This window comes from Lissotriton vulgaris, chromosome 3_1 (assembly GCF_964263255.1).
Source record: "Lissotriton vulgaris chromosome 3_1, aLisVul1.2, whole genome shotgun sequence".
NCBI classification, from domain to species: Eukaryota; Metazoa; Chordata; class Amphibia; order Caudata; family Salamandridae; genus Lissotriton; species Lissotriton vulgaris.
The window spans coordinates 758876704-758893829 of NC_141689.1; positions in this window are offsets into that span (position 1 = coordinate 758876704).

Here is a 17126-nt window from a genome sequence, read left to right on the forward strand (position 1 = left end):
TGAATTGGTCCATTGCTCCAGTGAATGTAACAGTATCAATTTTCCCTTTAGCCTCCTTTGGTGGCATTGTTCATGGGCCAGTCACAATAGGGAAATTAAAATAAAGTAAAATCACAGTACTCACAAAACGAGGAATGTTGGGATGTTGGTGGGGTGGCCCGTCCCGGCATCTGCCGGTCTTGAACAGGCTTAAACGGGCCCGCCCTTGGCCCGGGCTTCGCCCGTCGCTCCCGCGCGCCACTCGCAGGGCGAGAGGCGTTCCACTCCTTTAGCGCGCCTCCGGGCGCTCTGCTGGCGTCACCACCGCCGGGGCACCTGGGGGATGGAGTTCCCTGCCCTCATGGCGGTGATGTTGGCGATGTGGCTGCAGTGCTGTCGGTCGAGCCATTTCACGGCGGAGTTGTGGCTGCCCAAGGTATGTCTGCCAAGCCGCTCCCCTCACGGCGCTGTTATCACGTTGGAAAGTGCTCCCACTGAGCGCTCGGCGCTCCACTCCTTTAACGCGCCTCCGGGCGCTCTGCTGGCGTCACCGCCGCCGGGGCACCTGGGGGATGGAGTTCCCTGCCCTCACGGCGGTGATGTTGGCTGCCCCAGGTATGTCTGCGAAGCCGTTCCCCTCACGGTGCTGTTGTCACGTTGGAAAGTGCTTAAGGTAATTAACTTTAACCAAATCTTTTACCTGACTGAAAAGGGACTGGAGACAATAGATCTGATCCAATTTAGCAGTGATAGTGTCCTCAAAGAGAAGTAGAACAATGCAGGATACATGGACTCTTCACTGTACACAATGTCCCAGAATGCACTGACTTCCTTGAGCAAATCTTGTAAATGATCCCGGGGAAAAAACTCTCTTACTTTCAGAGAAAAACCCCTCTCAGCGTAGGCTGGGAATGAATAAAATCACAATTTTAACTCTCCTATAGTGGCCACTATGTATAATCAAAAAGAACCCAAAAAAACACATTGCAAACAAAGTTACTCGCGTTTTAGCCCAAACTCCACGTAACGATGTGGAGCGACTACAAAAATGCAGGAAGAACGCTAAAAACGCGACTCACCGGCAGGGAAAAAGAGCTAAACGGCTCAAAAAGCCAGCAAGAAACACAAGCGGTTCTTGTGTCAAGGCCCTGAGGCTCCCATTAAAGTCATGAAAGCCCCAATATTGCACCAGTTCAAAATCACGATCTTTCAGTCCCAAAGATTGCTGATTTCACAAAGAGAGCCAGACGCTCCCAACCAGCGGTCCAACAGCAAGGTTCCCAAAGGTAGGTATCAGTTTGCGCAAGCCCAACATGGTGCAGTGAGTTAGTAGCACCTGAAGCACACAGCGGGCGTGCACCCTGCGATGATACATTGTCCATGCGGGTCGCACTGGGAGCAATGTCTTTTGTCTAATGAATTCTCCCTTGATAAGGCCACGTGGTGATGACTTATGGAGCAGGGAGTTAGTAGCACCTGAAGCATCAAGCGTGTGCGCAGCATGCGATCATGCGTGGTCTGTGCGGTCCGCACAGGAAGCAATGTGTCTTGCGTACTGGAGTGCATCATCTGCAATCGCCACTGCATCTGAATTGTGAGCCCTGCTGTCCACAGTGCAGATCAAAGGCAGTAGTCGGTACAGACATAAGTCTGTAGTGCTGTGCCACTTGGTTCGCAGGGTGCTTGTGTGGAGGAGGCTCACGGTTATGGTAGCAGCCACATGCCATGGTGAGGGCTGTCGCACTGCAGACTCGTTGGTCTTCCTGCAAGTGAACAACACCCAACGCCTGGCCTATTTATTCATACTCCTACGCTGGAGTGGCATACGTTGGACCAGCCCACTCCGCTTCCACTTCCATTGGGAGGACAACACAGCTACATGACCGAGATCTTCCACACTGCCTGAGGCAACATGGTTGCTTCCACTGTGCACCACACTACAAGTATCAATAGAATATCTCCACATGGAGAGGTTTGTGCTTTGCATAGTGAGGTCTGTGCAGCACATCAGCGTTACACTTGGCATTGTGTGCATTGTTATTGATGGGTGACTTGCCTCCTTCATACATAGTTGGTTACCACATCTTCCACCATTCAGCTATTGTGTGGCTGAGGAGACATGGCATTTTGGGAAGGTCCGTTGTCCTGTTTTGCGCTGCCTCAGTGGTAGTAGCGGGGGTGGTCCGGGGGGAAAGTTCTGGTGGTGGTGGCGCTGGGTTTTGTGGCCTTGTTGGGTGTCGGAGCTGCATGATCAGTAGCTCTATCACGTGTTGGTCTTTAGATGTGGCTGTGAGTTGGGTCTAATTCTCACAGTAGATAGTCGACGTCCTTACACCAGTTAAAGGTTGATGTTAATTTGTTACTGCTAACTCAACTTATTGTCTGCTTTTTGAATCGAATTGGAGATTTGGCTGGTTGTTGAAAATATGGGGAAGTGATGTTTGTGTGTTTTTTTGCACTAGAACGCCTACTTTGCATATCATTAGCGTTAGTTGTGGCTCTCGTTTGTGGCAATTTTGTTGGCGGAAGGTATCGATGGAAGAGTGGTGAGATTTCCAGTTTTCTCCAGGTTTCGAATGGGATGATTATTAATAAACACAGAAAAAATAGGTTTAATGAACATTATAATTAGAAATTAGCATGTAAAAAAAAATTGAAATTCACTTAAAAAAACATTGGTTTCAGGTACGTTATAGTTAGAAATTAGCCTTTCAAAAATCTTAGAAATTCACTGAAAAAACCATAGGTTTTACAGACATTATAGTTAAGCATTAGCATTTAAAAAACCTTAGAAATTTACTGAAAAAACCATAGGTTTTAGGGACGTTATAGTTAGTTGGACATTTCACTCATACAAAACTATAGAAATTTAGCTATTATAGTTAGTTAACCTAACTATAACTTGCGCCCCCGCAATGCACTGCTGATGACGTCACATATTACATCATTCCTGACATGGTCATTGACATCACTGATGATATCACTGATGACATCTCAAATGACATCACTGATGACATCACTGATGACATCATCCATGTGGAAATCTGATGCACCTCATCGGACCCTAATGTAACACTTGATACACCCTCTCTAAAATAGAGACTATAATTTTCGAAACCATTAACACACCCATACCAGTTATTACATATCCACTCACTAATTCCTAGGTCTACAAACAAATCCATTAATTCACCCATACAGTCACCCATATGTATAGTTAACCATCACTACAGCATTATTATATGCAGTCAAATATCTATACAGACACTCATACATTGCTTCTCATTCATAGAGTTGTTCACACACCTAGTTAGTAATGGAAATAATCAATCACACTTTCATTTACTCACCTATACAGTTATACACATACCACTTCACTTATTTAAACATATACTAACACATACTTACACTCTAATACAATAACTAATACAAGCCCACACTGATCCTTACAGGCACTCTCACAATCAGTCACTCTCACATATAGTCATTTATACAGTCCAAGACTCACATATACTGCCATTGACATATGCAGTTACTCACAGATGTACCACTGAGGCATCCATTTACTCACCAACACACCCATACACACACTCACACAGCCATACGGCTTTCACAGATACAGACTTGAACACATATACCCAGTGAATTGACCACTCACATATCCATGCACAGAGTCACACCCCCACCTACCCACACAGACACTCAGGCATCCATATAGATACTCAGACAACCAATCAAAAGCCCATATAGATCCTCATTTAGTTGCTAACCAACCTATGAAACTGCTTACACGCCATCTGATAACCTAAACTGTGTGAATGTCTGTATCAGTCGCTAACACATGCATTAAGTAAGACATAATTAATCACTCAGTTACACAGTCAATCACACACCTACTTAATCATCCATCCTGACTCTTATACACCCATTCATTCTTCAATACACCTTGGCATATATATATATATATATATAAAACATACTTGATTTTATAGAAACACACATTCACTGGATGATGTCATCAGTGATGTCATTTGAGATGTCATCAGTGATGTCATCATTGATGTCACAGACCATGTCATGAATGATGTAATATGAATTAAGTTGTGCAATATGTAATGCCCGCTAGGGCAAATGTATATATTGTATACAGTGTGTATGTACTGTACATATTGCAGCAGTATCGTCTTTTGGTGACAAAAATTAATCATTATGTTTAGAAAATAATACTCACTTGAAGATTTTTCTGTACAATTGGCTGAAAGTAAAAGCATGGATATAGTTTTGACAAGGAGTCAAAAATGATATAAATATGCTGACCATTTCAAAATGGATGCCAATTTTGAACGTCTTTTGACATTGAGTTGGGGCAGGTAGTCCTACCTTTATTGTACTGTATGAGCACTATATGTTTTCACCGTTTACAAACTGCCAATTACCCGTGACCAAGGTGCGGCTGCACCGAAACGCGTCTGGAGTTTGCTTGCTACTTTGTAAATAAATGATTCACGCTTACGGAGTTGGGCTCAAGACTGCTTTTTGAAAATAAGTGTTGTAGAAATATATATATATTACCTACTGGCGGTCACCAGTAGGTAGTTATAGTTCAGACCTATTATGCATAGGAAATCCGCAACATTCTATTCCCAATAACTTTGGCGCCGATTGATGAATCTTTGCGAAACTTCCAATCTTTTGGCCAGCTCTGGTCCGCTCCTATCCTGAAAGTTTTGGGGTGATTTGTCAAGTGGGGGTCAAGAAAAAAGGGGGTCCCAAAACATGTTTGCCCTATGCAATTTCCTATAGGACCTTTTAGCCACAGCTACTGTTGCGTTCTAATCTAGGACCCTGATCAATACTGTGACCTTATGCCCCTATTCGGCTATAAATCCATTTATTCCCTATATTGGCATAACCGTTCAAGTGCAATATTCAGAAACTCGTCTCTGGCCTCACACGAACAGAGCCACATTTCAGAATAGCTTTCTCTGCCACTTCCTTTGCAACCAATTAGTGCAATGACATAGCAGAAGTTACTATCTGAGATTCCTAGATTAACACTCCGAGTTCTTCAACAAGATAAAAACTCAGCAACCTGGAAATCCCCGCTTGCTGTGTTTTGATTAGTAATAGAACTCTAATGAGCACTGATAGATGATCATTTCCTAGTGACATCTTTATTGACGTCTTATGTCCAAAAACTTACGTCAAACAAGGCACCTTTTAGGTATAAATATTACCAACGTTGCCTTAAGCAAACGCTGTTGTGTTGCTGAAGCGCTGCTGTTTACGCTAGCTGCCTCAATGCCATCGCTGCTGTCTTCGCTGCTGCTGAAGAAGCTGTTATGCTGATGATACCATAGCTGCTATCGCTACTGCTATCGCTGCTAACTAGCGAACGATGGTGTGGTGAACTTAGGAGCTGAACAGCCGTCCCCCTACAAGAGCCCAGCAGATGCAAGCTGCCCGCGGATGCTGCCCCTCCTCCTCCTCCTCCTCGACGCGCTGAGAAGAGACGCTGTCTTTCTCCTGCAGAGAAATCCAGCTCCGGCGTTTCTAGTCTACCCTTGCGGTGACTGGGATATCGACCCCCTGAAGGAGATACCAGACCTCCCTCATTCTATTCCAGAGGTATGGTGTTGACTAAACCCTTAGAGAGAATTCTTGAAGCAAAACCAACTTAAACTAAAGCTACTTACTTACTCCCCTCCCAAGTATTAGGCTTAGGTCAGGTACACTGGGGTAGGCGTAGTTAAAAGCACCAGTTGAGTATTTTAGCCTGATGTATATATGAATGTATATATGTTTTATTCATTTTAAACCATTGTATGGCTAAGAAACCATATCAATGCTTTTACAGTATTATTTCGCAATACTTATCTTACTGTACGTACTTTTTATAATAACAAGTCTTGCAATTGTGGCAATTCATTTCTCTTATACGAGAAGAAAGACTGTTCAATAAATGTTACCCTTTATTGAAAACGCCCGTCTCTCTATTCTCGACATATTGTGAAAGTAAACTGCACAACCACTGACTGAGTAAAATAACTGTCTATTGTTTCACACGACCCTAGAGATTGACTCTTGATCTGAGGAGCAAAGTTGTCATGTTGCACGGTTGTTGGAAAACTGAATCCCTTCTTGGATGTGCCAGGGAAGCTGATCACTTCCTATTCAGTCAAGAAAGTTTCCAGTGACCTCTGAGCTAGTTGGTAACAACCCCACTTAAGTTTAACATAGTCAGTGGAGGCCTGGAAGATCCGCACTTCTACGTCGATACTACTGTTTATGTTATTCCAATGCGCAGGGCCTATTGGGAAAATAGGAACTACACTACATGGCACCCAAACGTTTGGTAAGGCGATGAACTAACGCAAGACGTTAGAGTAACTCAGTTGTGCATATTTCACACAGACCCCTTTCTCCCGTAAATACTCCAATAGACGTCTGGAGTGGGTGAAAGGTTAAAATCCGCCCAAACTCAGTAGGAAGAGATTCCTATGTAAAGCTCTGGTTTATTCAACGTTGAAGGATACAGTGTTCCAAAATATTGTGCACCTAATCTTTGTCTCCTTGGAGACCTGCTCTGCAAACCCTGCATTTATAAAATGTCAGACTTAGAAAACGGAACCACTGGGGCCGCAGCAGATGCGACTCAGCAGGGTCCCGACACTACTACTGAACCGGGTGCAATAATCACCCCGGCACATTTAAGAAAATCTATAACTTTAAAACTTATAGAAAACGGACTGACTCCACAAGGTGGTACAGTAATTTTCGTGATAGAGGCACACGAATATCGGCAGACAGAGGTATTCTATTCATGGATAAACTTTCCAGCGGCAAACGCTAGAACAAAAGAGTTTCACTATTACAAAATAGAGAAACCACCGGAAGAGTACGCTCCTTTCGAGGAGACTGAAATCCCACTAAAATTCCAAGAGCACCTGCTCTGGTTTAATGGCGCCCTAAAACATAATGATCATATTACCAGGCTCGGTCCACTAGGTAGACCAGGAGCAACGTGGCCGGTTCTAGCCAGCTACACACCACATCCGGACATTGCAAAAATGTCAAAGGAAGAGCTGTTAGTACAGCTAAAAGCACTTATAAAAATACATAGGCAATTAGTCCAATATGTAATGCGGACTGCAACAGTCCAACCAGCTGTTAATGTACCACAGCTGACCCCTCATCAGGGGAACACTAATAAAATTACACCACAGAACATACAATCATGTCTTGGTAAAACACCCGTAAAACGGGAACAAATTCCTTTCTGGCTAGCACAGAAAATCACTCAAATAGAGGCAGTATTTCCGGATACTACCCCTATTGAGAAACACAGAATCTTGACAATCTGCCTTCCTATGGGAATCACACCACACGTGGAGGACTGTGACACTTGGGGTACAGTCTTTGCTTCCATTTACACAAAAACACATGGTGTTCCGTCCATGGCGGTAATACCAGAAGTGCTAAAACAGATTCAAAATGAATACGGTGCTGAACCTGCTTTAACTCTTGGTATGAAATTACTGAAAGACTTCAAGCAGGTCTCGGCTATATTATTAGCCAACATAAAGGGAGAAGCAGCATCTGTGGCGATCCGCCAGAAGTTGAAGGAAACAGATATAACAGATCAGCCAATTGAGCTTGCCAAAATCATAGAAAAGTGCTATGAAGAATTAGGTAGAGACAGCTTGGGTGGGAAACCAGTAAAGCCCCAACTGCTCGAAAATCCTGAAAAATTATTTATTAAAAATAATTTAAACACTCCTAAAAAGAGCTGGGATGGAAATAAACAATCCACTCCCAAGGAAAAAGTTTTCCAGTCCAGAGGAAGGTCTCCTTGACGGAGGGAAAGAACTCCGACTCGAGAACACCAGTTTCCCCAGAGGGAGCCCTCTGAGAAAAGATACAACCTTAGAAATAGGGATAATTTGAAAAAACCTGATAGATATCAAAGTATTGATACACGTCCCTCTCGATCTTTTTCGCAGAAATCGGAAAGAAGAGGACGGTCAGACCCAGGAGAGCACACCAAGTCCAAAGACAAGGAACCTGCTCAGAGTAAAAAATCTCAATTTCCAAAAAAGAAGGTAGCCAGTATTAGAATAATCAACCATGCCGAGAATACTGAGGACACAGTTGAAAAATGGGGAGTGGGCACAGACAATGTTAGACAGTGCAGCAGAAATCAGTATAGCCCGCAAGATCTTGATGAGTCATCTGGAGACAGTGGACACAAATGAATACATTCAGGTTGAAACTGCCCACACCAGACTTAGCGAGCCCCATAAGATATACGAAATAACATTGCGTATAGAGGGTGATAAGACTAGGAAAATAAGGGGTCTATTTTGGGATAAACTCTCAAAAGGCTATGATATTCTGTTAGCTGAAAAATATTGGCCCCCAGAGTTTGTCAGGGAGTGCCCTCGTGGCGAAGAAATGATTATGCCTGCCTTCTCGAATCTCATTCCGATTCACAAAAAATATACTTATGCAAGGAAATGGGCAGTAGCCCAGGCACCGGCATTATATAAAAATCATGTAGGATGGGATGAGGACTCACCTCCTCACAAAATCCAGTTAAAAAGTGAACCAACTGCCCAACGGTAGTATCCCATTAAGCAAGAAGCTAAAAAACAAGTCAGGGAGATCTTAGATCAACTTGAATACCAGGGGGTGATTGAAACATGCACCTCTCAAATGAACAATCCTTTGTTTCCTGTCTCCAAGCCAGACAATTCATATCGTCTAGTTTTGGACTACAGACACCTTAATGCATGTTGTAAAACATTTGCAGTACAAAATTCGCATAGTGCAGCCCTAATGAATAACATAGTTAGGAAAAAATATAAAACGACATTAGACATATCTAATGGTTTCTTTTGTCAAAACATTGCACCAGAAAGCAGGTGTTTGACCGCTTTCTCCGTAATGGGGTCTCAGAAAAATTTCTGTAGGCTCCCACAGGGGTTCAAGAACAGCCCAGGACAATTCTCAGCTAGAGTAACAGAGTTACTACAAATATATGATGATGAGGCATTATCTTACGTAGATGATATCTATCTCACAGACGACGACTTTCACTTAAAAAGAGTGAACACCATTATACTTGGGTTCGCAGCAGAGGGTTACAAATTCAACTTTAAAAAGTCTCGAATTGCCCATCTGACAGTATTATTTTTAGGATACGAATTATCAAGTGAAGGAAAAAGCCTAGCGGACAACTTCTTAGAGAAGTGCGCTGTACTCCAAGCTCCAAAAACACTGAGGAATTTACAATCCATACTAGGTTTTCTGAATTTCGGAAGAACATACATTCTAAATTACGCAGAGAGGGTTAAACCTCTCTACGAACTAATTAAACCTGATTTTAAACAAATCAATTGGACTCAAAAACACACAGAAATTTTGAGATCATTGCAAACAGACATGCTAGCAAAAACAAAATTAGATACACGTGACAACACCTGCGATCTTGTAATCCGAGTCATCCCCGGAGGATGCGGATTCACGTACCTGACCTCTAATGAGGGAGAAAAGGTACCAATTTCAATTAAATCTCACTTGTACACACAAGTAGAAAAAACATTCAGTCACACAGAAAGAACTGTGAAAGCAGTGCAAATTGCATTAGCAAATGAATGAGAATTAGCACATGGTAAAAGGATTAATATCCTCACAGCGGAATCCGCCTTCGAGGCGCTATTCAGCCCAGTAAACCTGCCTACAGTGTCACTGGATCCGAAATGGATACAGTATGTAGATTCTCTAGGAGCGGAAGATGTGAAATACTATTTCGCCCCGCAATTCGAAGAACTGAATGATTTAGAATATGAAGAAGAATATCCTCTGCCAATCGAACTTCTGCCTCTCCCACAGTACGCCTGTATAATCTATACAGATAGATTTGTACAGCATTTTAACGTAGAGAGCAAATCCTACGATGCAGCCTGTGCGATTGGTAAAGGTCGTTGGCTGTGCAGTAAATTCAGACCAAAAGTAACAAAAACTGAATCAGTAAGAAACTGTTCGGCTCAGACAGCTGAAATCAGATCTTTAAAGATGGCGCTTGAAAATGCAGAACGTGAATTCCCGACACATATCGTGTGCGATTCTCATTTATGCATCAACTCTTACAATAATAAACTGCAGAGCTGGATTGAAAACGATTACAAAGATGACACAGGTGCCACAATAAAGCATTAATTGCTCTGGAAACAGGTAGCTCTTTTACAGAAAGAACTACAAAAGACTCACGTGATACACGCACAGAGTCTTCAATGTGATGGCGTTCACGTTGCAGGGAATTCATTGGCTAATACAGCCACAGCGGAAGCAACTAAACCGGCTTCCGTAGCCACAAAAAAGCGTGCAGAAAAATACATAGATGGGGAAACCATGCTGGCAGTAAAAACGACCGTAAAAGGCGACTATGCAGCACTGCCCGTGAACTATCCACTCAATTATGCATACGTAATCGATGCAAACTCCGTTCCTTTTGCTCGAATCCCTGGAGTGGGGGATAGGGTAATTCCAAACAGGGACCGGAGGGGCTTCCTATTACAGGAAGCACATATGGGGTTGGGTCTGAGACACCAAACAATCAGGGACTCTCTGAGAGAATTAGAATCAGAGTGCTGGTGGCTGGAAATGAGTGAAGGCATTTATGAGTTTGCAGAAAACTGTGAAGACTGCAACAGAGATCACAGTGGAGAACCAGCCAGTGCAGTGTCAGAAGCCCTAATAGAAAGCATTAAGCAATCTATCCGCGCTATCAAAAAAGAGAAACGCGTCCCATTGTACATCGTTAAGGCTAAACACACTTAAAAAATGTGGCCTCCAGCGCTCGGCTGACGCTAGAACAGTTATAAAAGATCTGCGAGTCTTTATCGGCACATACGCAATTACCACGTTCCATTCTGACCAGGGTCCTGCTTTCAGCTCTCGAGCTTATAAGGAGGCCATGGCCGGCATAAGAATTGGGTTGCGGTATTCTTGTCCGTCGCACCCCGAAGGGAATAGTGTGGTAGAAAGAAAAAACCGAGACATAAAGCGATCTATAACAGCGAAGGTATTAGGTTCGGGTGCTGGGTAGGTCAAACATTTAATAAGTGTCCAGACCAGTCTTAACAATTTGCCAAGAAATTCTCTAAAAGGTTTCAGCACATACGAACTATTGTTCGGAATTAGAATGAGAATTCAGAACTTAGATAGTCAGGTATCATTGGTACAAGATAATAAAACAGACTTTGACATCAAAGATCGTTTGGCTGTTTTACAGGAACTGAATGAAACAAGAAAATCCTTAAGCAACATAAAGTTAAAGCAACAGCCAGATACCACTGACGAGGCACCACAAGCAACAGCCCCAGCAAGGCCTGTCTGGATTCCAAAGATTGGGGATCTAGTCAGAGAAAAAATCGCGGTGAAGAAGGAATTTGGGCCTTCTTACAGAAAAGCAGTACCTGTCTTGGCAGTCACCGGAACAAGATCAGTAGTACTACCGCCCCTTGCTGGTAAAAAGGAGAACAGAGTTGTATCAATTGACCTGGTAAAACCACAAGCATGTGGCCTATAATCAACAGTAGGCCCAGTGGACTCCCGAGAAACAACAGAATATCCAAACTTGCAACAATCCAAGAGGTTCAAACTGAAAGACTAATCACATTCGATCAGCCTGCAGTGCACAAAGAAGGACTATGCAATAATGCCATGGAACTCGTGCCTCTTGAGACACAGATTGAAACAGTTTGTCAAGAAACACCAGTCTACAATAATGTGGCATTAGAATGTGCTACCGAAAGACAGATTGAAAGAACAATCCCAACAATTGACAGAACTGCCTCTGGTTATTTCATCGACTTCGACAACTTTTCCGAGGATCAAAGTGACCCCGAAGTGATGCCAGAAATAAAAAAGACCTTTAAAGAAAAAGCAACTGAACTCTTTCATCAACTGAAGGAAATCTACCTTATTTCCCCTTGGTTAGAGTTCTGGTTCGGTCTAGGTGTATTTTTCCTCCTACTTTGGCTCATCATGGTACTTTGTTTGGGAAAATTCATTGAGGGAAAATATAGTACAATGGACACAGCAAGTCAGAACATCAACCTAGTCCTCAAACCACACAGATCATCCCACGTGAAGAAAAGAGAACTGTCAACAGTAAATGTCACAGCCATTCCAATACCCGGTGGGGTAGTATAGGAGAAAACTGATTATGAGATCTATGGTCCGGTCGAGATCCTGAAGTATCCTCATCAACTGAAGGTTTCCTTAAGTGACTTTGTAAAACCTAGTACATTCTCTGATGATTGGGACTTTAACAGTATTAATGACATGATGTCTGATTTAGTAATATCAGCTAGATTCACAGAACATGATTATTTACTAGGTTCATCTAGTTATGAACAGTTATTCTGTTTTACACATTATGGCGATCATTATTTGCATAAATCTGCACAGCCTAGAAATGTTTTTAAGTATAATCAATGGGAACATTGTGCTACACCACCTAAAAGCAGTTCTAAAACATTCTTGGAGAAATTCAAGTACTTCTCAGGGTTTAACACCAGTGATGCAGAAACGTTTTATTACAAACTGTTAGATAAAACAGGAATGAAAACAATGCTGACAAACACTAAATTAATATATTCAGAAGCATTTTATGAAAAAATGATTACATTTGGTTTTGATTATTGGAAAAATAACATTGAAACAAAAACCATTTGGGGTACGAAAGATTGGCAGGTACAAGGCCTTGAAGCACTATTCAGAACCTGCATGATACCAGAACAAATGATGTTTTTAAATGACACAATTCACCAAACATCCTGTCTTGGCCTACCTAAGATCAAAGACCTTAACAAACCGTCTATTCCGAAGCCAATACCTGATAATGCAACAACAGATATTGAGATAGACGTAACTAAAATTTTACATTTTAACAGAACACATCCTGATTGGAAAAAGTGGTTCATCTGGCCTACTGACACAAACAACTGTCAAGATAGATTCCTGAACAAAACACAGGGGTTAAAACTGACCAGACAAGACCCTAGATACTCCCAGAGACAACATCCAGGGATAGTAACAACATACAGTGTAGGGAAACTCTGCCTCGAATGGCTAGGATCATCCACACTGGCTGAAATTAAGCAACACTTATCTTTACTTAATGATGGTGCTGATTTGCGCGATTTCATTCTTGGACCACGCAAACAGCGTCAAAAATGTTTCATAGTGGCCAGCATCTGTGCTGTGTACAACGAGGCTTGGAAAGTCACACAAATTGAAACAGCTGAAAAAATACGAGAAATTGATCGTATTAATTTGGAAAAATCACTTTCTGTAGTGGACAATGGGTTAATGACTCTCTCCTCCAGAATATATTCATTGGACAATATTGTATCCTCTGCCTTTGATATAATAGACAGAGACTTGCTAATGTTACAGCATGGCCAGTCACAATTACGTTCTATTGTACAATTAGGCTGGACGCTGCAAAATCTGCGTTCAGGCTATGTGCCTTGGCGTTTAATAAACACAACGTCATTGTTTTCCATTTTTAACCTTACTGATAAACAAATCAGTTTGGCACAGAAAGGAGCAGACTATACAATCCTGAGCATCGAAAAACATGAGAGATTACCATTGACAATGTCAGAAAGTCCTGTCATTGAATGGATAATACATGGAATTATCACTATTCCGATAACAACTTTCCGATTTAAAAAGTGCGTTGAATGCATACCTACTGGCCAGTATGAACGATTGGGTAAAGGTTATGTTAAATCAGCATGGAAATTACCATACACACATTCATGCTATAGTGACAGCGACAAAAATGTATTTCTTAGTGGTGAAAACTGTAAACGTTCACTAAGCGGTATAATTTTGTGTCAGGGTATTAATTTACACGGAGCCTGTGAAGGTAATTCTAACAACCTTTCATGCCACCAGCTTGTCACACCTGCAACTCAGATAGAGCACTTCTTTATGCAACTCGCGAATGGGAGTTACATTCTAAGAACGGATCACAGATGTTGTGGCCTTGTGCCAGGGAAAAGTTATCTCGTAAGCGTAACTTCCATGGTCAAATGCTGTATGCAAGCATTGTTCCCGAGCGGGCCTGGAGACATAGAGATTCCCATCTGGCCTCGTCTGCATTTCTCTTCTATACGAATTGATACTTTAAGCAAAATGAAATCTGTGCTTTTACAGACAACAGTGCCCATAACGTCATCAAAAGAGACGTATGATCTCCTAGTTGCAAGGACAGCTACGGAGGTTCATGACCTTTTATCAACAAATTGCCCGTGCATTTTGTAGAAATGTTGAGCCAACTCCTTAACATGTCTAGTGCCACAGGCATCCCAGGCATATTTAAGACGATTTTTACGGGACTGCTAACACCATTTCAAGCAATTCTGGGAATCGTTCCAAATTTTGTCCACTCTGTTTTTGGCGGCATACCCCTATTTTTGGGACTTGTAGCAGGGATTTTATTTTTGACCCTCCTGCTTCGTTATGGCAAGCCACAGCTCAGACATGACTCCTATGGGAATGGAAGAGACAATCCTAGCAATCCGCTACCGGGACAGAATAACTACAGTCCTTGGATTGGCCAGGCTGAGAGATCTAAACATGACCTGGTTCCTTTCATTCAGACCGATATGGCAAAATTGCATCTTACCTGTACTACGATGTATGCTATGCGGAGATGAGTGCGTGTTGGACATCTGTCTTTCACTTCCATCAGCAGTACCAATGGATATCAATACTTTGCTAAGTCCGATAACGGCTCACGCATTGTGTTGTCCCCAGCGGCTACCAATCCTTATGACGGCATTCGTTGAGACTCCTGTGCTACGACTAGGTGGTAACAGTGGAGCGAGTGACAAAAGCAACATCACCCAGGTACGACCTTCTGTGAGAGTTCTATTACTAATCAAAACACAGCAAGCGGGGATTTCCAGGTTGCTGAGTTTTTATCTTGTTGAAGAACTCGGAGTGTTAATCTAGGAATCTCAGATAGTAACTTCTGCTATGTCATTGCACTAATTGGTTGCAAAGGAAGTGGCAGAGAAAGCTATTCTGAAATGTGGCTCTGTTCGTGTGAGGCCAGAGACGAGTTTCTGAATATTGCACTTGAACGGTTATGCCAATATAGGGAATAAATGGATTTATAGCCGAATAGGGGCATAAGGTCACAGTATCGATCAGGGTCCTAGATTAGAACACAACACCCCCTCCTCCTCCTCCTCCTCGACGCGCTGAGAAGCAACACTTATCTTTACTTAATGATGGTGCTGATTTGCGCGATTTCATTCTTGGACCACGCAAACAGCGTCAAAAATGTTTCATAGTGGCCAGCATCTGTGCTGTGTACAACGAGGCTTGGAAAGTCACACAAATTGAAACAGCTGAAAAAATACGAGAAATTGATCGTATTAATTTGGAAAAATCACTTTCTGTAGTGGACAATGGGTTAATGACTCTCTCCTCCAGAATATATTCATTGGACAATATTGTATCCTCTGCCTTTGATATAATAGACAGAGACTTGCTAATGTTACAGCATGGCCAGTCACAATTACGTTCTATTGTACAATTAGGCTGGACGCTGCAAAATCTGCGTTCAGGCTATGTGCCTTGGCGTTTAATCAACACAACGTCATTGTTTTCCATTTTTAACCTTACTGATAAACAAATCAGTTTGGCACAGAAAGGAGCAGACTATACAATCCTGAGCATCGAAAAACATGAGAGATTACCATTGACAATGTCAGAAAGTCCTGTCATTGAATGGATAATACATGGAATTATCACTATTCCGATAACAACTTTCCGATTTAAAAAGTGCGTTGAATGCATACCTACTGGCCAGTATGAACGATTGGGTAAAGGTTATGTTAAATCAGCATGGAAATTACCATACACACATTCATGCTATAGTGACAGCGACAAAAATGTATTTCTTAGTGGTGAAAACTGTAAACGTTCACTAAGCGGTATAATTTTGTGTCAGGGTATTAATTTACACGGAGCCTGTGAAGGTAATTCTAACAACCTTTCATGCCACCAGCTTGTCACACCTGCAACTCAGATAGAGCACTTCTTTATGCAACTCGCGAATGGGAGTTACATTCTAAGAACGGATCACAGATGTTGTGGCCTTGTGCCAGGGAAAAGTTATCTCGTAAGCGTAACTTCCATGGTCAAATGCTGTATGCAAGCATTGTTCCCGAGCGGGCCTGGAGACATAGAGATTCCCATCTGGCCTCGTCTGCATTTCTCTTCTATACGAATTGATACTTTAAGCAAAATGAAATCTGTGCTTTTACAGACAACAGTGCCCATAACGTCATCAAAAGAGACGTATGATCTCCTAGTTGCAAGGACAGCTACGGAGGTTCATGACCTTTTATCAACAAATTGCCCGTGCATTTCGTAGAAATGTTGAGCCAACTCCTTAACATGTCTAGTGCCACAGGCATCCCAGGCATATTTAAGACGATTTTTACGGGACTGCTAACACCATTTCAAGCAATTCTGGGAATCGTTCCAAATTTTGTCCACTCTGTTTTTGGCGGCATACCCCTATTTTTGGGACTTGTAGCAGGGATTTTATTTTTGACCCTCCTGCTTCGTTATGGCAAGCCACAGCTCAGACATGACTCCTATGGGAATGGAAGAGACAATCCTAGCAATCCGCTACCGGGACAGAATAACTACAGTCCTTGGATTGGCCAGGCTGAGAGATCTAAACATGACCTGGTTCCTTTCATTCAGACCGATATGGCAAAATTGCATCTTACCTGTACTACGATGTATGCTATGCGGAGATGAGTGCGTGTTGGACATCTGTCTTTCACTTCCATCAGCAGTACCAATGGATATCAATACTTTGCTAAGTCCGATAACGGCTCACGCATTGTGTTGTCCCCAGCGGCTACCGATCCTTATGACGGCATTCGTTGAGACTCCTGTGCTACGACTAGGTGGTAACAGTGGAGCGAGTGACAAAAGCAACATCACCCAGGTACGACCTTCTGTGAGCATTGCTGATCCCGACTTTGATGACAGCAATCATTCTCACACGTGCCAAGTTACAGCACTATCGAATTTGGTCG